At 36.7% G+C, this 27,772-nt stretch overlaps 1 long non-coding RNA gene across 1 annotated transcript; it reads left to right on the top strand.

Annotated features, from left to right (window-relative positions):
* Positions 1–19,438: 19,438 nt before the first annotated feature.
* Positions 19,439–26,012, top strand: LOC138891167 (uncharacterized). Its single transcript, XR_011407489.1, has 2 exons — positions 19,439–19,613; positions 19,690–26,012. It is a non-coding gene; the product is annotated as an uncharacterized lncRNA (long non-coding RNA).
* The last annotated feature ends 1,760 nt before the right edge of the window (positions 26,013–27,772 follow it).

Below are 27,772 nucleotides of genomic sequence, written 5' to 3' on the forward strand. Positions count from 1 at the left end.
TGCGACTCTGTTGTGTCAAAATCAAGGGAAGATAAAGATCAAAAGTTACCTTAGCAACGAAATAAACACACGACCAACATTACTTTTTTAAAAGTTGTCTTTCAGTTGGTGAAATAGGAGTTTGCGAAGGTTAACGAGTATTTATTTGAACTGTTGAGGAATATAGTGATTTTATAGAGTAATGATGGCATGATTGGGTGTAGTAGCTATTATTGTAATGATATCACATTTTGAAAAGGCAATAGCTCGTGTTTAATATATTTGACTTATGAATCAAAAGTCTTAGCTCCAAAAGATTATGGTGGATGGATAGGATTCCTCGGTCCTTAACTAAACTATGTGGGTAGTTAATTCCAATTAGTGAATTCTAGAAGGAAAGTTGATATCTTTGGCTGGGGAGCCCTAAGATCAGAGACCTATCTTCAAGATGTAAATTACAGGTACATAGCAAATATGTTTGGTTTTCAAGGACAAGTTATGTGTATATCAATGTAGAATTCTTGCAATCGACCCAAAAGTTGGATGATCGACTTATTTGAACATAAGCAGAAGTGGGGCTTTTGCATCTATACCCGGTTTTGGGGTCACAATTGAACTTATATCCACTTTGCAAAAAGGTTTGCAAGCGTACCTACTTTACGAGCAACTTTATTCTTATCTGATCTGAAATTAAAAAAAAAATTGGTCTGAAGTGAAAAAATTGCACTTTAAATGCACTTAAGGCCAAATAGGTTTGAAGTACAACCAATGGTTTCATGCACTTAAGTCTAACAAGTCTAAAGTGAAAAATTACACTTTAGATGCACTTAAGGCCAAATAAGTTTGAAGTGTAACAAATGGTTTCATACACTTAGGACCAATAAGTCTGAAGTGAAAAATTGTCCATCATATGCATTTAAGGCCAAAAGATCTGAAGTGCAACAAATAAGTCTAAAGTAAAAAATTGCACTTCAGATGCACTTAAGGCCAAAAGGTTTGAAGTGCAGCCAATATTTTTATGCACTTAAGGCCAAATAGGCCGGAAGTGCAAAATGACTCGAAACAGAAATTTGTTTTTCGAATTATAACAATCCAATATACGATTTATCATTTCCAAATGATACGACTTAAAATATAAATGTTTACCACAAGTTTTTTATTCTCCTCTACTAGTTATCCAAACTAATGGCTAAGTAATGTAGCAAAAGCCTGGAGTACAAATATAATTAGCCACGCTTTTGATTCCCCTGCATTATCTTCCAGACTAAGACATCATCTTCTGAGGCTTATCCTGCAAAATCATTCAAATTAGTGAAAAAACAAAAAAGAAAAGAAAAAGAACAATATGGGACTTACTAGTTGAAAAAGCGAGCAGTGAACCCTAAAGATCCCTAAAGGATCATAACTGAAATTTAATAAAAACAACACATATCAGAAAAGGTCCATCAGTCCAAAACACTAAAAATAGTCAATACAAAATCTTATGTTGTGTTTTCATGCCCTTCCATATTCTGAATGTTTAATCCCTTCAACTTTAAGAGAAGTTGATTATAGGAACATCCAAGCAAATGAGAAAACAACTTCATAACTCTCGTAAAGCCTTATCAGCAAAACGATTGCCTTTGTAGTGTGCCTTGTAATTCCTTAAAAATCTTATGATTCCAAAGTCCCTCCTATACAGTTTAGGTTCTATGTCCTCATACGTCTGGCGTGCAATTTTCGGCTACCGTCTAACGCCAAAGATATTGAGAAAATTAGTGCGCGGGAGACGGTAGCCTTAGGGTGTGCAATTTTCGGTATGACAAAGAACCTATTGATGAAACTAGTGGCGGTGAGGCAAAACGACTCAAAGTCGATGAGGATAGTAGTGAGTAGCTTTAGTAATCATTATAATTTTGACTTTAAGACAAAGAAGCTAAAGAATGTTTTTTTTTCTTAATTCAAAGTCATGTAAGGAGTTTTGAAGCTTTTGCTTACTTTGTACATGGTGAAAAATATTCACCAATTGTCCGTCCTTTCCCTTATGACTTGTACGCATGATCGAAATTGAATTTCGGAAAGTTCAGAGTTGATTTGGAAAGAAAATTTTCAATTCGGAAGCTTTAAGGTGAAAGAATGGACTAAGATTGGATTTTGAGTAAACGACCTTGGAATCGGAATTCGAAGGTTCCAACAGTTTTGTATGTGATTTCGGACGTGAACATATGTCCGGATCGGATTTTGGAAGACCCGGGAACGTTTCAGAACATATTGTGGAAGTTGGCATTTTTGAAAGAATTTCATAAGTTTGGGTTGAAGTGCTTATTAGTGTTATCGATGCCCCTACATCACAGACAACTCAGCCATCACAGGTGCCAGAGCAGGAGGCTACCAGAGAGCCGGTGAGGAGAGTGGTGATACCCCAAACGGAGGACCTTAATATTCAGCTGGAGGACCCCGAGGGGGGTGATGAGTGTCACACCTCCTTTTTCCGTTCCCGCGAGGGATGAAGGGTTTTTTTCCAATTAAAGGACAATCGAAACGGGATTTGTTTGTTTATTTCAGAGTCGCCACTTGGGAGATTTAGGGTGTCCCAAGTCACCAATTTTAATCCCAAATCGAGGAAAAGAATGACTCTGTATTACAGTCCGCGAACCAAAAATCCGGATAAGGAATTCTGTTAACCCGGGAGAAGGTGTTAGGCATTCCCGAGTTCCGTGGTTCTAGCACGGTCGCTCAACTGTTATATTCGGCTTGATTATCTGATATAATACATATTATAACTTATGTGCAAATTTTATCCTTTAGCCGCTTTTATTATTATATTTTAAAAGAATATGAACATCGTTTAAAAACATGTCTTTGAATTGCGTCACATGAAATGCACCCGCGATCCGGAACGCATTTTTATTCAATGTTTTGGGATTTGGATTTGGGTCGCATAAATGCGCACCCGAGTTTAAGAGGGTAAGATTATTAAAATGCGCGCCTACAACAATTAGCGTATTATTATTTCTGGATAAGGCCGTGGAATTTTGCTAAAACGGCTCATCCCGAAGTCTAAGTAATTTTAATTAAACATTTATGGAGGGCCCCGCAATTTGTGTCTTTTATTGGGCGAGGCTCATCTCATTTATTTTAAAAGGATAATCCTAAAGTGCCTACATTTTTTCTATTAAAATTGTCTCTACAAAATGAAAGAGAAAAAAGTCTTAATTTATTTACATGCTTGAGTTGTTATACTTGGGTTTCGAATATGATTCATAAATTCTAAAAATGATGCAAGCGGGGCAATCTGTAGCCAATGCGGGCCCAGGCTCAACGTGCATGGCATAAACTAGACCTGGGCCATCTTATTCACATGTTACTACCTAGTTACATTATACTAGGCATGTTCACAGTTTGTCAAATTAAAAAAAAACTTAGCAATCTAATTTTAATTCTAAACCATTTACATGCTGAAATTAACCAATAGTATTTAACTAAACAACATTCCTACAAGTTCCTAAATGGTCTATTCGTTTGATGAACTAACGTGCTTTTTGAGACATGATAATCATCCAACAATAACGAATTAACTAGATGGAGTTACTACACCATTTATTTATTTTTTAGGCAATGGATATATATATTAAACAGCTACATGATTCTGATTAGAGTAAGCTAAATAATTTATATATACAAATAAAATTCAGAATATAATTAAAATAAATTTAGAACTTCAACTCTTCATTTTTTGTATTCATGCTTCATGTTTCAGTTTACAATAATCAGCGTGTCATTTGTGTACCTGATATTGGAAGCAAAAGAAAAGGGAGATCAACAGAAATTCAGTAGCATACAATAACAACAACACCCAGCAACCAGCAATGAGAAACCAGTGACGGATTTTAAAACTCGATAAAAAAAATCCAGAAAACACCAACAACAATCAACGGACAGAAGCCAAGGGAATCTTTTCAGATTTGAAAGACTAATTAATGTTCAACCCTTAATTTCTAAATCCGTATATCAGAATATTTAAATTGTATATCAGGTGTATACTATTCTTCTTTTGAATTTCCAGAATGTTTTTCTTTTTATTTTTGGAGTCTTAGTATTTTCGGAATTTTTCTCTCTCTTTAATATCCAACTCTTTTTTTTTCTCTATCTCTCTCTCTCTTCTTTTTTCTTTCTTCTCTGTCTCTATTAAAATCTGATCAAGTCTCTTATTTATTCCCATCCCAAACCTTTTAATCAATTAATAAAACAACCACTTTCTCCTACCAAACCCACTACTACATAAAAAATACAATTATTATTTATTTAAACAACTTTTCTTGAGCCCCGCAATCCCACTATGTCTTGTTCCCCATGCTTACATTAAACAAATACATTATTCCCCACCATTATATCTTGTCCCCCCATTATTGATTATTTTAATATTATTTTAATCCTAATTGACAGAGCACTCAAAATAAATAATTGTTCAGAATTTTAATTCCAAAAATACCCCTCTGACCTTACTGAAATTACCATTTTACCCCTGAACGTACTGCAAATTACCAAACTACCCCCATCAGCTATAACCAATTCACCTAATTAATTTCAACCAAAATACAGCAAATATGACCAATTTCTAAACAATTTTCAACAACAAATTCAAACTAAATGATGAACAACAAAGAAACAAATAAAATTATTTTGATTGAACAATATTTTTAACAACAACCAAACCTACTTTCAGATTCAACAACAACAACAACAACAAACAAGTATATTCAGATTTCTAAATTCAATAATTATTTGAACTTAAAATTAAATCCAACAATATTACAACAAAGATGAATGATTCAAAATGAAGCTATGTTGAACTACTACGGGCAGATTTCAGACTACGATTGACACACAGATGCAAGAGACTAAACTAACTATATTGGGAATAAAATCGTGATTTAACTTAGACAAAACCTGAACGAACAGGGAACCAAACAACGTGATCAACAACAAAGAGCAAACTGGCACCATTTCAACAAATAGCAAACTACAACAATACAAATATACAAACCAACTAACGAAAACGAGATAATATGACAATTAATGGAGACAAACGACTATGTAAAACTTCTTATGTGATTCAGCAATTAAACAAACAAACATCACAAATGAAAGGGCCAAGATATCAGTATCACGTGAGTCATAAAACTGGAACGAAGGAGATTGAACAAAACAACTCATATACCCACGACGCAAGATCTGAAAATCGAAAGATGAGCAAAGTTAGAATATGACCTTCTTAATAGAAACTTCTTCATTTTCAAAATCAAAGAAACTCCATTGAAAAGCTCGATTTTTGAATCACGAATGGAACTAACGAATGGGCGATCTCGTTGGATCCGAACTCAAACTGGCGACTGGACATGAATTCGAACAGACGATCCATGACTGGACGATCTCGTCTCTTGCAATGAGGACGATGGGTGAGGGTGATGTGCGATGAAGAAAGCTGAAGCAGTAGCAGCATGTTGCTGCCACGCTGCTGAAACAGTAGCAGCAGCTATGGAGAAAAATAACGGAGCAGCAGCGACATCAATGGAGAAGAACAGTAGCAGCCATGGACGACGAACGCAGCAGCAGCAGCACGACGGAGCAGCAGCGATAGTGAAGCAGATCGACGAAGAAGAAACAGCAACGGGCTTCAGCAACATCTGGACGCATCCATGGTAGCAGCAAAACGATGAAGAAGAAGCAACCAGCAACGACGAAGAAGATGATGGTGGAGTGAACGACGTGAAGACGTCGAAGAAGAAGAAGACGCAGCAGTATGTGTGTTTCGTTGTGTGTGTGTGTGTGTGCGGAAGGTGAAGGATGGGGGTGTGTGTGAGGGGGAAGGGCTGCCATGGGAGGAGCTTGGTGAATCTTGGAGAAGAAGAAGAAAAAGAGAGGTGGGGGCGGGTGGTTTTTGTTTTTTTAGGGTTTTTTGGTTTTTGTTTTGTTTTGTGTAAGATAGGGGGGTGTTGGGTATTTGGGTTATGGACCGAGTTGACCCGGTTTGAAATGGACCGGGTCATGGGGAAGGTTGGGTATTTTTTGGGCCTATGGCTTGAATTTGAAGAAGAGCCCAATTCCGATTTTCTTTATATTTTTGCTCTCTTTTCTTCTTTTATTTTTCTAAAACTAAATTCTAAAAATCCTTAAATTATCATATAGAACTAAATTAAGTTATGAAAGCGCAAATTAACTCCCAATAACAATTAACACACAATTAAGTAATAATTAAGCATGAAATTGTACAATTGGACATTAAATGCTAAAAATGCCTATTTTTGTGATTTTCATTTTTTGTAAAACAAACTTAATTACTAACAATTGTAGGATTAAATCTTAAATGCAAATGCGACATATTTTTGTATTTTTTATTAATTTAACAAATAAACATGCGCAGACAAATGCAAATAATTATCCAAAAATACCACAAAAATTCAAAGATTGCACACCAAAGAAAATTGTTTTATTTTGAATTTTTTGGGAGTAATTCTTTCATAGGGCAAAAATCACGTGCTTACAGCTGCCCCTCTTTGCCCGAAGACACGAAGGGTTTTCGTGCAAAGATAAAATGAGCGATTTTTGCCCATCCGAGTACTCCGTATGAAGCATTCTTTTGAAAAAGATTTGACCGAACTTTTGCTTCAGAGGTTTCCTACATATCCTGGGCTAAACAGGAATCAGGTCAATGTAGTTCGGGAAGTTTTGGTAGCTGGGACTACCATGGGACTGCAATGTTACTGCTGTTGTATACTACTTTTACTTGTTTGCTGACCTTCTTATTACACCATGCTTAAAAGAAAAATCAAGAAGTTAGGCTAGACTACGGATTAAAAGATCTCATCTATCTTCCATTTGTTCTTGATGCCTTGCTTTCTTGTCGGCTTGTGTCGATTCCGGTACTTCTTTCTTCCGAGAACTGACGGGGGGTGACACCGACCTTTTGCTACTCCGAATACCAATTCTCACTGTCTGGTTCGGTCCGCTGGAGATATGACTTTCTTCATTTAGGCTTTGTTATGCTGGGCATAATTCAATGTTCACAGGCCGCTTCTTTCAAGTCCCTTTTGACTCATGCGCTTGATTTTGCGCTGGGATCTCTTGTTGCAACCTTCCGCTTTCCGGTGCTGAGGATTTTTATTGTTTCCCCTGGGGATTCCTGTTGGATTTTTCTGCTTTACTGACTTGCAATGTATTTCTCTATTATATGGGTGGGCTCCCAACTTCAACCAACAACTTTGAAAATAAATTCGTCATTCCTCTCTTCAGGCGGGCTCCTGACTTCATCAACAACTTTGAAAAATAAAACGCCTTTCCTTTCTTCAGGCGGGCTCCTGACTTCATCAACCACTTTGAAAATAAAATGTCATTCTTTTCTTTAGGCTGGCGTGATTTCAACAACTTTTAAAAATAAAACGCCTTCCTTTCTTCAGGCGGGCTCCTGACCTCAAAACAACTTTGAAAATAAAATGTCATTCCTTTCTTTAGGCTGACGAGATTTCAAAAATAAAACGCCTTTCCTCTCTTCAGGCGGGCTCCTGACTTCAACAACAACTTTGAAAATAAAATGTCATTCCTTTCTTTAGGCTGGCGAGATTTCAACAACTTTTAAAAATAAAACGCCTTTCCTTTCTTCAGGCGGGCTCCTGACTTCATCGACAACTTTGAAAATAAAATGCCATTCCTTTCTTTAGGCTGGCGGGATTTCAACAACTTTTAAAAATAAAACGCCTTTCCTTTCTTCAGGCGGGCTCCTGACTTCAACAACAACTTTGAAAATAAAATGTCATTCCTTTCTTTAGGCTGGCAAGATTTCAAAAATAAAACGACTTTCCTCTCTTCAGGCGGGCTCCTGACTTCATCAACAACTTTAAAAATAAAATGCCATTCCTTTCTTTAGGCTGGCGAGATTTCAAAAAATAAAACGTCTTTCCTCTCTTCAGGCGGGCTCCTGACTTCAACAACAACATTGAAAATAAAATGCCATTCCTTTCTTTAGGCTGGCGAGATTTCAAAAATAAAACGCCTTTCCTCTCTTCAGGCGGGCTCCTGACTTCATCAACCACTTTGAAAAATAAAACGCCTTTCCTTTCTTCAGGCGGGCTCCTGACTTCATCAACCACTTTGAAAATAAAATGCCATTCCTTTCTTTAGGCTGGCGAGATTTCAACTACTTTTAAAAATAAAACGCCTTTCCTTTCTTCAGGCGGGCTCCTGACTTCAACAACAACTTTGAAAATAAAATGCCATTCCTTTCTTTAGGCTGGCGAGATTTCAAAAATAAAACGCCTTTCCTCTCTTCAGGCGGGCTCCTGACTTCAACAACAACTTTGAAAATAAAATGCCATTCCTTTCTTTAGGCTGACGAGATTTCAAAAACTTTGAAAATAAAATCCTATTTGAGGGCGGATGAACCCAAAATATCCTATTCGAGGGCGGATGAACCCAAAATATCCTATTCGAGGGCGGATGAACCCAAAATATCCTATTTGATGGCGGATGAACCCAATTTCTTCAACTTAAATGTAAAGACTGAAATGTATTCCAAATTCAAAACTTGAAATTTAAATTTCCATTCTACAGGTGGGCTCCTGACTTCTTAAAATTTAACAACTTCCGTTCTACAGGCGGGCTCCTGACTTCAACAATTTCTTAAATTTTAACACCTCCATTCTCCAGGCGGGCTCCTGACTTCAACTCTAATATTTTTAAAAATAAATCAAGCTCCTTTCGAGCTTTGGAGAAAGATTCATCGGACTAAGATTTGATATCTCAGGAGAAAATTTCATCAGGCTAGGACTTTTATCCTAAGAGGAAAATGTAAAGATCAAAGGTTTGAGAAACTTACCTTTGTAATTCCTTTTTTTCTTTTCTTTTTCCCTTGCGCTGCTTTGTTCCTGTTTCAACTCTCAAGCAAAGAAAATTTTATCAGTTTTTAAAATGGTGGCCGATTTGTGGCCTTGCTGGGGATGATTTTCTCCTTTAAAAGTTCGTGTTGTCTTTCCCCGAGACTGCTGGGGATAACACGGATGGGGAATTATTTACTTACCTGTTGGGGAATAATATTATTGGGGAATCTACTTTCTTCCCCTTTTCTCCAAAACTACCTCCTTCAAAACTTTTCTCTCTCAACATTGCTGGGGATAAAATGTTATCAGCCGGGGATAACGCTGTTGAGGATAACACTGCTGGGAGATTTTGATTCCTTCAAAACTAGTGCTTCACTCTTCTGAAAGCTGCTGGGAATGATACTGACCTTTTGCTTTTTCCGAGCACAAGTTTCATCCTTTTGTTCTGTCCGCTGGGGAACAACTTCCTTTATTAAAACTTGTTATGATGGGGGTAAAACTAGTTCAAAGACCACTTCCCTTGAGACTGGTGCTATCTTTATTCTTTCCTGAATGGGTATCTGACTTCCAGAAAATTTTCTAAATGAAAGGAAAATTTTCTACCCAGTTTGACAATCTCCCTTGTGGCATGCCTTTCCGCCATCAATGCCATTTCCTTTTAAGATTTGACTGTGGTGGTTGGTTGTGATACTCCTACTGTGGATGGCTTTTCCCTTTCTCCTTCCCTGCTCTGTGTCCCAAAAAAACTTGCTGGGGACGATATTATTTGCTGGGAATGATCCCTTTCTGCTGGGGATATCCCTCTTCTTTTGTGGCATAGTTCGGAAACTGTCATTTTCCTGACCTTTTATTCTCGTATGAATTTCCCAAATCATGCCCATTGCTCTTCTTGATTTGTCCCCGGGCCTTGGTCTTGAGGTTTATAACCTTTGATTTCGGCAAGGATATCCCTCTTGACATTCGTCAATCCTTTTGTCAATTTCCTTTTGCTGGGGATATCTTTCTTGACACTGGCCTCGCGCTTGTTCCTTCCTGACTTAGACCATTTGGATCTTCTAATCAGATCTGGTCTTGCCTAATTGGAAAGCTGATGGCAGATTTTGAAGTCATTTCTCACTTGTTCTGACCAAACAGACTCTACTGGGGAATTTTCTATGAAAGGAGAAAGATAAACAAAAAGGGAACCGAATAAAAGACAAAGGAAAAAGATGACTCTTTAACAAGAGAAACTATAAATAAAAACCTATCAAACGCAGATACCGACTCTAATGGTCATGACATGCGCATGTGGCCTATCCTCTACCGTCAATCGTCTTTCAAGATCTTCATTTGACGATTCCCCATCTGATTCTCAATCTTATTCGACTTGTAGTGCCCGAAGGGTTTTCACTATCAAGCCTCTCTCATTTTGGTTTTTCTCTCAGCTTTCATCGCCTTATGGTGCCTGTGAAGATTTTCACCGATAAGACTCTCTCATTTGTATCATTTTCCAGATGGGGATTTGGAGTGTTGCCGATATGACTCTCTCTGCTGGGGATTAGAGTCCTTTCTGCTGTGGATCAGAGTGTTATGTTCATCGGTAAGACTCTCATTTGTCTGACTTGGCATCTTTTGAAGTCTGATCAGAAGGTCTTTCTTTGGACCGTAATGTGGGTTTTTGGGCAGGCTAGAAAGAAAGGGTATTAAAGGCTCAAAAACAAATCAATTTGAGGTTCAAAATTAACCTTCGGAACCATATTTATTTACAACAAGCGCAACCCTTGTCCCAATTTCTTGCTTGGGATTTTTTTTTTTAATTTTTATTACCCTATGACCGAGCCATGAGGCGCCTACGTATCCTCTTTGAGGAATCAGGTCGAACGTAGTTCCCAATTCCTCTGTTTTCTTCTGACTTTCTTTTGTTATCATTTTTCTTTTCTCTTTTTTTCCCCTCATTTCTCCTTTCTTTTTTTGTCGTTTTTCTTCTTTTTCTTTTTCTTTTCTTATCTTTTTATGTTTGTGTTTTTACTCTTTGCTACTGATTCCGAAAGAGGGGTATGAAAGAAAACAAATAAGGCTCAAAGGGTTAACGAAGGAGAAAGTGTTTAGATAGCAGAATAAAATGCCTTCGTCATTCCAATCTTCAAAATATGTCAAGCACAAACAACACCATTAAATATTCGCCACATCTTCTGATTGTGCCGGTCTTGATAACCATATACATACATTTGCCTTTTTTTTGTCATTTTTAAAGCACCGTTGGGCAATACTCACTTGATTTTATGGTTTTTCTTTATGTTTTATTTGCCCCAGTTCCACATGACTCGAGCTCCGAATAATCTCAAACCGTCTTTATTCCTTTTAAATGTTCCGATCACCTCCCAATGGTTTTATGATTATCTTTTAAGATCAGGCCCAAACTGTGTGCGCATATCATGTCACCAGAATCGGCGCTGAACAAAATGACAAAAGAACTAAACAAAAGATGACTGGAAATAATAAAAGACCGGATTTTGCATTAGACTAACGGTAAAATGGCTTGAATAACAAGACAAACAAAACAAACCAGAATACAATCTCGAAACAAATCTGGACAAAACTAAACAAACCGCTATGACAAAAAATGGAAAGATAGGAAGGTTTGACACAAGGCAATATCCGAATTACAACCCTAAGAATAATCCGGAGAACAGAAATGACAACAAAAAAGCCACCAAAAGCTTTTCTCTTGCTAACCAAGGAACGAAGCGTCCTCCCACTTTATCAAACCTGACATCTTAGCCACTGAGCTTCGCATCAATATTGCCCAGACCATTATCAACTTCAATATCATCAACCTCGGTCAACAAGTTCCCAATAGGATTCGAGTGCTTCTGTCATCAGGCCTCATCCCCACAAAGTGTGCATCATGATGTATAGGTAAAAGATTCTGCGCGATATTCTGGGTGTCATTGCCTTGGGTTACAATCAGGTTTTTCTGGATCTTGTGTTTCCGACTTACCACAAACCAACCACCTTAACTTTCTTTGCGATTCAAAACAGAACAGGTTAGAATGGACTCAGTCGGTCTTCATTATTAACAACATCTTTTTTCCTTTTTTTTCATTTTTTTTCGATTTTTTTCATTTTTTTTTCATCATTTTTTTGTTGTGGTCGAATCTTATGGAGATTGCCTACGTATCATGACCCCGCATGAATCAGACCTTGTGTAGTTCGGACCAATAAAAGATAAATAATAATAAAACATTTTTTTTGGAATTTTCAATTTTCATATTAAAACAAACTTGATTACAAAAGTTTAAAAAAAACTAACCATACTAACAGATTTTGACAAAAGACAACAAACGGCGTCGAAAATCAAATAACGCGCATACTCTAATCAAAGAATTACAAACTCAAAAACAAACGGCCAGTTCATTTCCCCGTTTGACAAATGCAACCAAACGGTTATTTTTTGCAAATATGGCCCCTTCCAAATTTCATATGAATTTTGAGGCCGGGGAGGATTATTTTATGACACTTTACAAACTTGCTCATTCTTTTACGAAAATAGCCTTTCGACAACTGAAAGATATTCTAAGGCTATTTCGGCAAGAACGGTTTAAGACGCGGCCGAAGCTGGCTTGACTTATTTTTGACTAAAAATCCAAACGGTGTTCATCTGACCGCTGACTCTTTGTTTTTTTTTTCAAATTACAATGAAAACTTGGTGTTGCAAACACGGCCCTTCAGCACCTCGGGGACGAAGATTTTTAAGGCTGTGTGGGTCAACCGGACCAAAATCCTAAAAAAAAAATGACCCAAGGTGGCTGTTTATACAAAGTCAGCCTTCCGGCGTCCCTTTCGGGAACATTCGGCTATTTTTGACAAAAACAACATCACCCGACTTATTTATGACTATTTTTATCATTTCTTTCAAAAATAGAAAACTCAATATTGCAAACACGGCCTTTCAACGCCTCGGGGACGAAGATTTTTAAGGCTGTGGGGGTCAACTGGACCAAATCTTAAACATGACCCAAAAAGTGGCTGTTTATGCAAGGTCAGCCTTCCGGCGTTCCTTTCGGGCACATTCGGCTATGTTTTGACAAAACGGCGTCACCCGACTTCTCTATGACAAAATTAAAATTTTGACATGTTTTTTTATTTATTTGTTTGTTTTGGCTATTTTAGCAAAAAGGGAGGTTGAACCCGATGAGGGTTGCCTACGTATCTCACATCCGGTGAGAATCAAACCGGCGTAGTTCGCCCCTCAGAAATAAAGCAAATAAGCTAACTCTTTTTTTCGAATAACAATACTTACAAAGAAAAGAGAAAATATTTCTGGATTTTGATTTTTGTTTATATATATATATATATATATATATATATATATATATATATATATATTTTGTTTTTGAAAAGAAACGACGGCTAAAGAAAATATATATATATATATATATATATATATATATATATATATATATATATATATATATATATATATATATATTGACTTCTTTTCCCCTCTTTTTTTTTGAAAGTTCAAAAATAATCTTCTAGAGAAAAAAGGAAATATTTTTGGACTATTACTCTGGATTTCTGAAAGAAATACTACAAAAGGAAAGACAAATATTTTTGAATTTTGAATTTTCTTTTGAACTTTTAAAAGAAATATTTTTTGTATTTTTTTTTAATTTGAGGTCTAAAAGACTGAGTAATGAAAAATATATTTTTTTTTTGGATTTTTTGGAATATGGTGGGCCGGAACCGAAGAGGTTTGCCTACGTATCTCACATCCGGTGAGAATCAGACCCGCGTAGTTCGGGCAATTAAACAAACTATTTTCAAACACGACTTTTTTTTTTAATTTTTAGCATTTCAAGCAAAATAAATGAATAAAATAAAAAAAAACTATTTTAAAAAAAACAACATATTTTCGCTTCCGTTGGCAAATAAACTATTTTGAAACAAAAATCAAGACTCTTTTTCTTTTCCCATAACAGAACAAACTATTTTTTTTTTAATAAAACAACTATTTAAAAATAAAATATTTTTCTCAAAATTTCGGCAGAGTTTCGACAGTATTTGGGTATTGGTTTTTTTTTCAAAACAATCAATTAACTCTTCAACTACTATTTTTTCTTTTTTTTTTGTTTAAATTTCTAACATTTCCGAGATTCAGAAGCCGGTCAACATGCAAGCACGAGCAAATAAATGCACAGAAAACAAATAGGATGCATCAGGATGGTCTTTTCATTTCAGGTTGCTAGCCCTAGACGGACCCAACCCCTATGTTGAGTCCCCTAAGTCAACATGCACATGATGCAGATAAGCGTTCCTACTAGGGATCCGGCATGAAGTTGAGTTATTCTAGGTTCAAAACCTGGGTGTTTGTTCTAGACCTGGCTTACCCGAGCGAACAACTCGAGCCAGGGGGGGGGGCAGCGTACCGGGAATACAGAAGCTTCAGCGGCTTAGCAACTTGTCCGAACCTCGTTCTAAATTGGGATTTGACACTATACAAAAAAGAAGTTGTACGAAGTACACCCTTCTTCATGATTCAGAAGACTCAGAGAGGAGATGGGTTTCGGCACAGTTTATATACAGTTCACATAATATCAAAGCGGTAAAAGGCAACCAATTAGCACATTGAGCCAAAACATGTAACAAAATCAGATAAAACGAAATATAACAATTTATATAAGCTCGAATTTCTAACCCTGAACCAGTGGTTCTGGGTTGAAGTCCCCAGCAGAGTCGTCAGAGCTGTCACACCTCCTTTTTCCGTCCCCGCGAGGGGTGAAGGGTTTTTTTCAAATTAAAGGACAATCGAAACGGGATTTGTTTGTTTATTTCAGAGTCGCCACTTGGGAGATTTAGGGTGTCCCAAGTCACCAATTTTAATCCCGAATCGAGGAAAAGAATGACTCTGTATTACAGTCCGCGAACCAAAAATCCGGATAAGGAATTCTGTTAATCCGGGAGAAGGTGTTAGGCATTCCCGAGTTCCGTGGTTCTAGCACGGTCGCTTAACTGTCATATTCGGCTTGATTATCTGATATAATACATATTATAACTTATGTGCAAATTTTATCCTTTAGTCGCTTTTATTATTATATTTTAAAAGAATATGAACATCGTTTAAAAACATGTCTTTGGATTGCGTCACATGAAATGCACCCGCGATCCGGAACGCATTTTTATTCAATGTTTTGGGATTTGGATTTGGGTTGCATAAATGCGCACCCGAGTTTAAGAGGGTAAGATTATTAAAATGCGCGCCTACAACAATTAGCGTATTATTATTTCTGGGTAAGGCCGTGGAATTTTGCTAAAACGGCTCATCCCGAAGTCTAAGTAATTTTAATTAAACATTTATCGAGGGCCCCGCAATTTGTGTCTTTTATTGGGCGAGGCTCATCTCATTTATTTTAAAAGGATAATCCTAAAGGGCCTACATTTTTTCTATTAAAATTGTCTCTACAAAATGAAAGAGAAAAAGATCTTAATTTATTTACATGCTTGAGTTGTTATATTTGGGTTTCGAATATGATTCATAAATTCTAAAAATGATGCAAGCGGGGCAATCTGTTGCCAATGCGGGCCCAGGCTCAATGTGTATGACATAAACTAGACCTGGGCCATCTTATTCACATGTTACTACCTAGTTACATTATACTAGGCATGTTCACAGTTTGTCAAATTAAAAAAAAACTTAGCAATCTAATTTTAATTCTAAACCATTTACATGCTGAAATTAACCAATAGTATTTAACTAAACAACATTCCTACAAGTTCCTAAATGGTCTATTCGTTTGATGAACTAACGTGCTTTTTGAGACATGATAATCATCCAACAATAACGAATTAACTAGACGGAGTTACTACACCATTTATTTATTTTTTAGGCAATATATAGATAGTTCGTCTGTTAAGCTATCGTCAGATGTTCCACTATATATATTAACAGCTACATGATTCTGATTAGAGTAAGCTAAATAATTTATATATACAAATAAAATTCAGAATATAATTAAAATAAATTTAGAACTTCAACTCTTCATTTTTTTGTATTCATGCTTCATGTTTCAGTTTACAATAATCAGCGTGTCAGTTGTGTACCTGATATTGGAAGCAAAAGAAAAGGGAGATCAACAGAAATTCAGTAGCATACAACAACAGCAACACCTAGCAACCAGCAATGAGAAACCAGTGATGGATTTTAAAACTCAAGATAAAAAAAATCCAGAAAACACCAACAACAATCAACGGACAGAAGCCAAGGGAATCTTTTCAGATTTGAAAGACTAATTAATGTTCAACCCTTAATTTCTGAATCCGTATATCAGAATATTTAAATTGTATATCAGGTGTATACTATTCTTCTTTTGAATTTCCAGAATGTTTTTATTTTTATTTTTGGAGTCTTAGTATTTTCGGAATTTTTCTCTCTTTAATATCCAACTGTTTTTTTTTCTCTATCTCTCTCTCTTCTTTTTCTTTCTTCTCTGTCTCTATTAAAATCTAATCAAGTCTCTTATTTATTCCCATCCCAAACCTTTTAATCAATTAATAAAATAACCACTTTCTCCTACTAAACCCACTACTAGTTAAAAAATACAATTATTATTTATTTAAACAACTTTTCTTGAGCCCCGCAATCCCACTATGTCTTGTTCCCCATGTTTACATTAAACAAATACATTATTCCCCACCATTATATCTTGTCCCCCCATTATTGATTATTTTAATATTATTTTAATCCTAATTGACAGAGCACTCAAAATAAATAATTGTTCAGAATTTTAATTCCAAAAATACCCCTCTGACCTTACTGAAATTACCATTTTACCCCTGAACATACTGCAAATTACCAAACTACCCCCATCAGCTATAACCAATCCACCTAATTAATTTCAACCAAAATACAACAAATATGACCAATTTCTAAACAATTTTCAACAACAAATTCAAACTAAATGATGAACAACAAAGAAACAAATAAAATTATTTTGATTGAACAATATTTTTAACAACAAACAAACCTACTATCAGATTCAACAACAACAATAACAACAAACAAGTATATTCAGATTTCTAAATTCAATAATTATTTGAACTTAAAATTAAATCCAACAATATTACAACAAAGATGAATGATTCAAAACGAAGCTATGTTGAACTACTACGGGCAGATTTCAGACTACGATTGACACACAGATGCAAGGGACTAAACTAACTGTATTGGGAATAAAATCGTGATTTAACTTAGACAAAACCTGAACGAACAGGGAACCAAACAACGTGATCAACAACAAAGAGCAAACTGACACCATTTCAACAAATAGCAAACTACAACAATACAAATATACAACCAACTAACGGAAACGAGATAATATGACAATTAATGGAGACAAACGACTATGTAAAACTTCTTATGTGATTCAGCAATTAAACAAACAAACATCACAAATGAAGGGGCCAAGATATCAGTATCACGTGAGTCATAAAACTGGAACGAAGGAGATTGAACAAAACAACTCATATACCCACGACGCAAGATCTAAAAACCGAAAGATGAGCAAAGTTAGAATATGACCTTCTTAATAGAAACTTCTTCATTTTCAACATCAAAGAAACTCCATTGAAAAGCTCGATTTTTGAATCACGAATGGAACTAACGAACGCGCGATCTCGTTGGATCCGAACTCAAACTGGCGACTGGACATGAACTCGAACGGACGATCCATGACTGGACGATCTCGTCTCTTGCAATGAGGACGATGGGTGAGGGTGATGTGCGATGAAGAAAGCTGAAGCAGTAGCAGCATGCTGCTGCCACGCTGCTGAAACAGTAGCAGCACGGGAGTAGCAGCTATGGAGAAAAAGAACGGAGCAGCAGCGGCATCAATGAACAGTAGCAGCCATGGACGACGAACGCAGCAGCAACAGCACGACGGAGCAGCAGCGACAGTGAAGCAGATCGACGAAGAAGAAACAACAACGGGCTTCAGCAACATCTGGACGCATCCATGGTAGCAGCGAAGCGACGAAGAAGAAGCAACCAGCAGCGACGAAGAAGATGATGGTGGAGTGAACGACGTGAAGACGTCGAAGAAGAAGAAGACGCAACAGTGTGTGTGTTTCGTTGTGTGTGTGTGCGGAAGGTGAAGGACGGGGGGGGGGGTATGAGGGGGAAGGGCTGCCATGGGAGGAGCTTGGTGAAGCTTGGAGAAGATGAAGAAAAAGAGAGGTGGGGGGCGGGTGGTTTTTGTTTTGTTTTGTGTAAGATAGAGGGGTGTTGGGTATTTGGGTTATGGACCGGGTTGACCCGGTTTGAAATGGACCGGGTCATGGGGAAGGTTGAGTATTTTTTGGGCCTGTGACTTGAATTTGAAGAAGAGCCCAATTCCGATTTTCTTTATATTTTTTACTCTCTTTTCTTCTTTTATTTTTCTAAAACTAAATTCTAAAAATTCTTAAATTATTATATAGAACTAAATTAAGTTATGAAAGCGCAAATTAACTCCCAATAACAATTAACACATAATTAAGTAATAATTAAGCATGAAATTGTACAATTGGACATTAAATGCTAAAAATGCAAAAGATGCCTATTTTTGTAATTTTCATTTTTTGTAAAACAAACTTAATTACTAACAATTGTAGGATTAAATCCTAAATGCAAATGCGACAAATTTTTGTATTTTTTATTAATTTAACAAATAAACATGCGCAAACAAATGCAAATAATTATCCAAAAATACCACAAAAATTCAAAAATTGCACACTAAGGAAAATTGTTTTATTTTGAATTTTTTGGGAGTAATTCTTTCATAGGGCAAAAAATCACGTGCTTACAATGAGTCTGGACAGCCACAGGACCCCACCATTGACCCCATGCAGACAGAGGCCTCATAGGGAGTTTTCTTTACTCTCTATCTCTCCCATATTCTATTTTTGCTTTTAGCATTGAGGACAATGCTAATTTTTATTTTGGGGATGACCTTATTTTGATATGATGATTTTGATGATTGGTCTGTAATAACTTTGATACTACATTTCTTTATTTTCTACTTATCGTACTTTTATTTTCATACTTTTTCACTTTCGGTATGTATATAAAATTATCATTTCATGTATATATTCATCCCTATTTTGTGTATATTCATTTCAATCCCTTGTTATACATATTCATTTTACTTTCCGTAGTTTTACTTTATAGCTTCTTATTTCCTTTAGTAACTTCTTTTTGAAATTTTAGCTTCTTTTTACATTTTTATCACTATGGCAAATTTACAAAGAGAGAAGATGAGATAAATTATGGCTCTTTCTTTAGCAATGTTCGAAGAGAGAAGAAAGAGAAAAAATGAATTTAGGATTATATGTTGGTGAGTTTATAAAAGGGGTTGAGATAAAATTATTGTTTTTTACCGTTGAAAAGCCATGTCAACCTAAAAATGAAAAGTTCACGCGCTCAATATTAGTGGCACTCACGTTTTATTCCAGGTAAGTGAACAATATTTAATAGATACATAAGTCAATAAAGACAGGTAGTCAATAGGTACAAGGCCAAATTGAGGTAACAAATTGAAAGAGTGAGCCAAGTTTAGGTAGCTGTCTAGGTATTCTACCAAATGAAATGCATCATTTGCTTGAAAGCATGAAAGAGAGATGTCTTATGTATTTTATGATCTTTATTATGTCATTTAATTTTATCAGAATTCTTCTTTTTGCTAAAACAATGCACTGTTGCAAAAAACAAAATTACTAGCAGATAAGAAGGATGTTGAAGCTCTCAAAGAACTCTCACTTATAGAGGTACAAATCTGTCTTTAGTTGCTAGAGTTTGTAAGTTTTGCATGTTTCTTTCTTACAACAATTTCAATGTTTTCAGGTCGATAAATTTATGTCCCTATGGAGTGGTGGTAAGCCATTTAGGGATGATTGTGAGCGGAGAATTTTGACACACTCGATATTAGGCAGTTGAGCCGAGATGGCAGGATGAGTAACCCAGACGAAAAGCCTCTAGTGTTACTAGTTGAACTGTTAATTAGTTAGTTAATGGTTGTTATTGTTGTTAATTAAGGATAGATTAGTCTTTTCTCTCTTAAATAATTTTTCTACTTCTTTGTATCTTGTATATATCGACAGTGCTCAAGCTAATAAAATAGTGGCTCATTTCCTTCTTCTCAATTCTCTGTCTTTATCCTTGCATTGCTTGTAGAAGTTTCCTCCATTAGAGCCCCTCATTCATCTCTGAATTTTGGCATGGTATCAGAGCAACGTACCTGGAGTAAAGTGCGCTAGATCTCTGAATTTGTTCGTTTGTTCTATCGATTGATTAATTTGTTGAAGCTCGTCGAGTTTCATTCATGGCAGAAGCAGATTCGTCGATGTCGGAGATGGAAACAATCGATCCCAATCATCTATTATACATCGGACCGTCCAATACTCCTAGCTCAGTCGTTGTACCCGTGAAACTCACATGCTCCGAGAATTATGGACTCTAGAGTAGATCGATGAGAATCGCACTCTTAGGGAAGAAGAAATTAGGGTTCATTACTGGGGAGATGTAACAGAAGCACATATAAAGGAGAGTTGCTGGAGCAATGGGAGACATGCAATGCCATCGTTCTCTCATGGATTATAAACAACGTAGCACCAGAGCTTTTAGGTGGAGTTGTGTATGCATTTGATGCACATCTAGTGTGGGAAGACCTGCAACAAAAGGTTCAATAAGGTAAATCGCGTTAGGATTTTTCAATTACATCACGAAATTGCCACATTATCTCAAGGAACTAGTTCTATCTCAGTGTGTTTTTTAAAATTTAAGGAATTATGGCATGAATATGATGTTTTGGTTCCATTTCCTAATTGCTGTGAGAAATCAAAAGAACATGCAAAGAATTTACATCAACAAAGAGTTATGCAATTCCTATCTTGTTTGAATGAGTCGTATGATCAAGCTAGAAGACAGATTCTCATGAAAACTAATGCACCTAGTCTAAACCAAACTTATCTCATGATAATACAAGATGAGAGTCAACATAATATACGGGTAAATGCTATGACTTTTGATGGTGTAGAACTATTAGCTATGCAAGCAGGATGAGGAAGAGGAAGGAGACAATACCTACAGTGTGATTTCTGTTATCTCAAGGGACACACTAAGGAGAATTGTTATAAGATTGTTGGTTACCCAGCTGATTTTTCCCCTAGAAGAAGATATGGTGAAGGAATAAGAACTCAAGGTGACTGGCAATAGAGTTCTGGTTATGGAAATCAAAATAGTTGGAATAGGATGAACAATGGTAAGTCTAGATGAACAATTTCAATGCAGGTAAACAAAATGGCAATGGTGGCAATACTGGCAATGGTGGGAATATGGGTAACCCGGTTGGCTGGAGAAAAGAGCCCATGGCTATGATTAACAATGCAGGTGCACATTCTATACAGGATATGGGTGATGGTCCCTCTGGAGCTGTTGAGCACAAGGGATATCATTACTTCTGAAATGATCAATACAATCAGATTTTGAACCTCTTGAACAAGGAATCAAGTCTGAGTGCAATGTGGCAAACATGGCAAATGCAGGAGCTGAAGTAGGTGAGGTTAATTGTCTGATGAGCAACCTCACACAAGAATCACATAAGAAGGAATGGGTTGTAGATTCAGGTGCTACCCATTACATTACTTCTGATTTAGAAATGTTATCAGATGTTAGGTGTACAAGAAAACTAATAGGGATAAAGTGCATCTTCTAACTGGAGAATAGGCAGATATTACTCACATTGAAAGTGCAACCTTATTAGACAAAAGAGAAATCAAGGATGTGCTTTATGTTCCTAACTTCAAGTTTAATTTGCTCTCAGTAGCAAAGCTAACAAAGGAACTAAAGTGTATTGCAAATTTCTTCCCTGATTTCTGTGTATATCAGGATCTTTGGAATGGCAAGGTGAAAGGGATTGGTAGAGAAAGAGGAGGCCTATATATGCTTAGAGGATTGCTCAACAGAACAAAAGCACTCAATGCTGTGAACAAGACAAACAGAGATACAATTGAAGTTTGGCACAACAGACTGGGTCATCCATCTGCATCAGTAATGAAGCATATAGTAGGCTTAAACAATAAGAACAGTAACATGTTGCATGCAAACTGTCTGATATGTCCATTAGCAAAGCAAACTATATTGAAGTTTCCATTTAGCAATTCAAGAGTAAAAGTAGCATTTCATCTTGTACACATGAATTTGTGGGGACCATATAAGATTGTTACCTTTGATAAGAAACAATATTTCTTAACAATTGTAGATGATTACTCTAGGTATACATTAGTACTTTTTTTGCAGCTAAAATCTGAAGCAGTAGTGGCAATAAAGAATTTTATTGCCATGGTTCAAAATCAGTTTGGAATTGTGATTAAAGTGATAAGATCAGACAATGGATCTGAATTTTTAATGCTCACTGTTCAGAGTTGCTGACAGGTCTTGGTATAGTTCGCCAAAGTAGCTGCCCTTATACTCCACAGTAGAATGGAATAGTGTAAAGGAGGCACAGGTATATACTTGACACTGCAAGGGTTTTGAAAATTCAAGGATCAATTCCAATCAGATATTGGGAGATATGTGTAAAATCAGTAGTATACTTGATTAACAGGTTGCCATCAAGTGTTCTAGGGGCAAAACTTCATATGAGTTGTTGCACCACAAGAAGGCTAATATCACACACTTAAGGAGCATAGGGTTTTTGTGCTATGCAACTAGTTTAGTCAAGGCAGACAAGTTTGCAGATAGAGCCAAATCAACCATCCTTATGGACTATTCAAAGACACAAAAAGGTATATTTTGCTTGATCTGGTCACAAGGCAGTTTTTTACAAGTAGAGATGTTGTATTCATGGAATCAGAGTTTCCTTTTTCAAAAAATGAGGGAAACAAATCATATGATGTACAAGATTCCATGGAACAAGGAACATTGCAGTTTACACCTCTACACACACAGCTAGCGGGAGATATGAATCTACATGGAAGAAGGGTGATATGAAAGAGAATGTGTCAATCTTGCATGGGACAGATACTAATGATATGCAAGATATCTCTCAAGGAATATATGACATTATTTTATTGATACAGGTAAACAAAATGATACCGTAGGTGCACAAAATGATGAACTTCAAGAAGATGCTGAAATTTTAATCAACCAGCAGGAAGGTGAAGGTGAAGAAATCTCAAGATCAAGAAGAAAGTCTACAAGAGAAGTCAGAGAGCTAATATGGATGAAGGATTATGTTACAACAAAGAAGACAAACAGCTGCACCTATCCTATTTCAGACTACCTATCATATAAACATACTAGTACAACCTATCAATGCTACTTGGCAAAATTCTCTTAGTTAACAGAGCCACAAACATTTAAGGAAGCAGTGAAGGACAACGAATGGATAGAAGCCATGAAACAAGAAGTGAAGGCATTAGAAGACAACAAGACATGGAAAATAGTGAGCTTACCAGAAGAGAAAAATACCGTTGGATCCAAATGGGTGTATAGGATCAAATTTAAGGCAAATGGAGAAGTAGAAAGATTTAAAGCAAGGTTGGTAGATAAAGAATATAGTCAAACAGAAGGATTGGACTACCATCACACTTTTTCACTTGTGGCCAAAATGGTCACAATGAGATCTGTTATTGCACTAGCAGCATCAACAGGTTGGAACCTATTTCAGATGGATGTCTATAATGCTTTTTCTCAAGGAGATTTGATGGAAGAGGTGTATATGGAGTTACCTGAAGGTTTCAGAAGGCAAGGAGAGCAGAAGGTGTGTAAGCTACTCAAGTGCTTATATGGACTAAAGCAGGTATTTCGACAGTGGAACATCAAGTTAACTGAAGCCCTGCTAAAGGCAGGATTCAAGCTGAGTCATCATGATTACTCACTCTTCACTTTGAGAAGTCAAGAAGGGATAGTGATTATTTTAGCATGATCTCCTCATAACTGGGAGCAATTCAACACTTGTGAAGAAGGCAAAAGATATATTGCATCAGAATTTTAAGGTGAATGATCTAGGAGAACTAAAATACTTCTTAGGTATTGACGTTTGGAGATCAAGAGATGGAGAATTGCTGAATCAAAGAAAATACATACTAGAGTTAATTTCAGAAATGGGACTGAGTGGAGCCAAACTTGAAGCACACCATTAGAAGTGAATTCAAGAATGAAAACAGTAGATTATGATCAGGCAAATGGAGCCACATGAGATCTACTTTTGCAGGATGTCAATTCCTACCAAAGACTAATAGGAAGACTTCTCTATGTTACTATTACCAGACCAGATATCAACTATGCAGTGCAAGCATTAAGCTAATTTATGCAAGCATCAAAGAAATATCACTGGGATGCTGCCTTGAGGGTTGTAAGATATTTGAAAACTGCTCCTGGACAAGGGATCTTAATGAGGTCCGACAGTGCAGAAACTCTTACCTGTTGGTGTAACTCTGACTGGCAGCGTGTTTGAATTCAAGGTCAGTTACTGGGTATATTATTAGATTTGGAGAGTCAGTGATCTCTTGGAAGTCGAAGAAGCAACAAACTATCTCTAGGAGCTCAGCAAAGGCAGAGTATAAGAGTATGGCAGCTAGCATTGCTGAAGTGACATGGTTGCTTGGTCTATTCAAAGAGTAGGTGCTAACATAATACAACCAGTTACAATTCTCAGTGACAGTAAATCAGTAATTCAATTAGCAGCGAATCCTGTGCTTCATGAAAGAACCAAGCCCATAGAGATTGATTGTCATTTTATTCGAGACAAAATCAAGGAAGGAACAGTCAAGGCAGCACATGTTTACACCAAGGAGCAACAAGCTGATCTACTGACTAAAGCTCTGGGAACAACTCAACATGTTCATCTACTTGGCAAGCTTGGAGTGTTCAATGTTTTGCACCCTCCAGCTTGGGGGGGCATATTGAGAGTCACGTGCATTACATGTGAAGGTTTCTAGTTAGTTGAGTTGTTAATTAGTTAGTTAATGGTTGTTATGGTTGTTAAGTTAAGGGTAGATTAGTCTTTTCTCTCTTAACTAATTTTTCTCCTTCTTTGTATCTTTTATATATCGACAATACTCAAGCTAATAGAACAGTGGCTCATTTCCTTCTTCTCAATGCACTGTCTTTATCCTTGCATTGCTTCTAGAAATTTCCTCTATTAGAGCTCCTCATTCATCTCTGAATTTTGGCACCAGTGGCGCAGGTTGTTTCACAGATTGTGATTGTTGAAAGAACTAATGCGAGAGCATTAAAGGAAGAATCAGTACCTCCTACTCAGAAAATACAGAAATAGAAGAATAGCAAGAAGCCAAAAGAAGCAAGTAGCAAGGTTACAAAAAGTAGCACAAAAAAGTACATCTTTGATATTGAAGAGGAAATCCATGGTTTAGAAAAGCAACCCAAGGATATGAATCCTAAGAGCAAGGAAGTTGATGAGACAAAATTGAGAGGATGAAGAGAGAGGAGGAGATAGCAAAAAATAAGAAGGCAATGGAGAGGAAGAAGAAGTTGGCCGAGAAAGCAACTGCCAAAGCAGTAATAAAATGTCAGAAAGAAGCTGAAAGGAAGTTCAAGGAAAATATCCTTTTAATTCTATCATTTCTTTCTCGTTGTTTGTGTGTGTAGGAATTTACATTAACTCTGAACTTATATGTATTATCCTTACTCCTTTCAGGAATGTGAGAAAAAGGTGAAAAAGAAAACTGGAGCATCTGTTCCTACTGAGGAACCAACTGAAGCAGCTGTGGAAGTTGCTGAGGAAGAGAAGTGGAGGAACAGGTTAAAACATCAGTTGCACCTAAGGTTAAGGCGCCGAAATAGAATACTATCAAGAGTCGACCAAAGCGTGCAAAAGGAATGGATAGTCCTAAAACTATACTGAAGCGCAAAAAGGCAATGAACTATTGGCTATGGGCTGCTCTTGCTGCTCTTGTAGTTCCACCACTACTAATAGCATATAAGTATCTTGTCTAGATAATTATGAAAGTCAAAAGTAGAGGGGGAGTAAAAGAGGGGAAAACTTGGTATTGCTTACAATTTTGTATTAGCTAGTTGCATTTTTGTAATGTTAAGTCATGCCTACTTCTTGCATCCTTGACTAAGGATGGAAAAGTCATAATGTTGCGGTCGATAAGGCTTTCTCAGATACTTACAGAAAAGAATATTTTATGCATGTTTGATTTTGGTTGGTGTAGTTTCAAGTTTTGACACTTGCCTAATTGTTAAGAACTAATTATTTGTACTAATTACATAGTTAGAAGTTAGTGGAGTCATTAGTTAGTGATGACAGCTGTACCAATCAGCTAAGTAGTTAGCAAGGTAGTTAGTGGTTAGCCGACTTAGTCTTAGCTTGGTTGCACAATTGTATATAGTGTATGTTCCACTCATTTTTCTTTTCTCAATCAATCCAATTACATATTTCTGGAATCTTCTCCCATCTTCTCCTTCTCTCTCTCTTTGAGCTCTCATGGCATGAAGATCATAGCTTCATCACCATTGAAGCTTAGCTTCAAGTAGCAGCAGAACTTCAGTTAATGTCTAGGTTGATTTTGATATGGTATCAGAGCGAGGAGCATCGATTTTGGACTCGCTTCACAAAGTTTGCTAGTTCTACTTCTGCTGCTGACTATTCGAACTAGATCGCACACATGCAAATTCATTTCTCCATTGATTTTGAGTTGTAGTTCTGAGGATAGGTTATGTTCTTACTTCTGATATGTAATTGTTTGAGAATCTGGTAAATTCTTGATCACCGTATTTTCTAGCCATCAAGTGCCTTAGAAATTTTGTAGATCATAAATATGACTACTGGTGAGGATGATAACCAATCAACACCAACTGTAACTGAGTCTCTCAACCAATCAGGTGTTGATACTAGTAGTCCTTTGTATATGCATCCATCCGATAATCCTGGGGCAGCTTTAGTTCCTACTCCATTTGATGGATTTGGTTATCGATCATGGATAAGAGGTGTGATGCGAGCATTATCTGTGAAGAATAAGTTGGGATTTATCAACGGAGAGTGCAAAAAACCAGATGTAGATTCATCAAAATTCTGCCTATGGGAAAGGTGTGATGATATGGTCATATTGTGGATCCTGAACTCTTTGACCAAGGAAATTGCAGATAGTGTTGAGTATGTAGCTAATGCATTCGAATTGTGGAGAGAACTTGAGGATCAGTATGACTAAATAAATGGGACAAAGCTGTACTAAATTCAGAAGGAGATCAATGATCTATCTCAAGGATCCCTTTATATCACTAGTTATTACACAAAAATGAAAAAGTTATGGGAGGAACTTAATACTTTGATTGCCAAATCTCATTGCACTTGCAATTGTTCATGTGGAGCTAAGGAAAGTATGCATAAGGCTGAACATGATAGGAGACTCATACAATTCCTTACGGGATTGAATGAGACATATACTGTTGTTTGAGGTAGCATATTGATGATGAATCCTCTTCCCTCGATTGCTCAAGCATTTTATTTGTTGATCCAAGAGGAAAGGTAGAGGGAAATTAAACCAAGTGGTCTTTTAGCATTGGAGTCATCAGCCTTGAATGCTAACACAGTCAAACCTAGGACATTCAAAACAAATTACTCTCCCAACAACAATCACAACAACAGGAATAGGCCTTTCTGTGATTATTGTAAGAGGCCAGGATACACCAAAGAGAAATGTTACAAACTTCATTGATACCCACAGAACTTTGGCCACAATCAGAATCTAAATACAAGTCAAAGCAACTTCAATCAAAATATTAGGCAGGATCCTAACTATAATTATAATTCAAACAACAACAACAACAACAAATTCAGTAAAGGCAATAGAACAGTGGCCAATGCGCATGTAGCAACTACTGACACTCAACCTGCAGAAACTGAGAAGTATGCCAGTCATGACAATGCTCAGAATGTGAGTCTTACCCAAGAAGAGTA

This window comes from Nicotiana sylvestris, chromosome 5, assembly GCF_000393655.2.
Source record: "Nicotiana sylvestris chromosome 5, ASM39365v2, whole genome shotgun sequence".
Taxonomy (NCBI): Eukaryota; Viridiplantae; Streptophyta; class Magnoliopsida; order Solanales; family Solanaceae; genus Nicotiana; species Nicotiana sylvestris.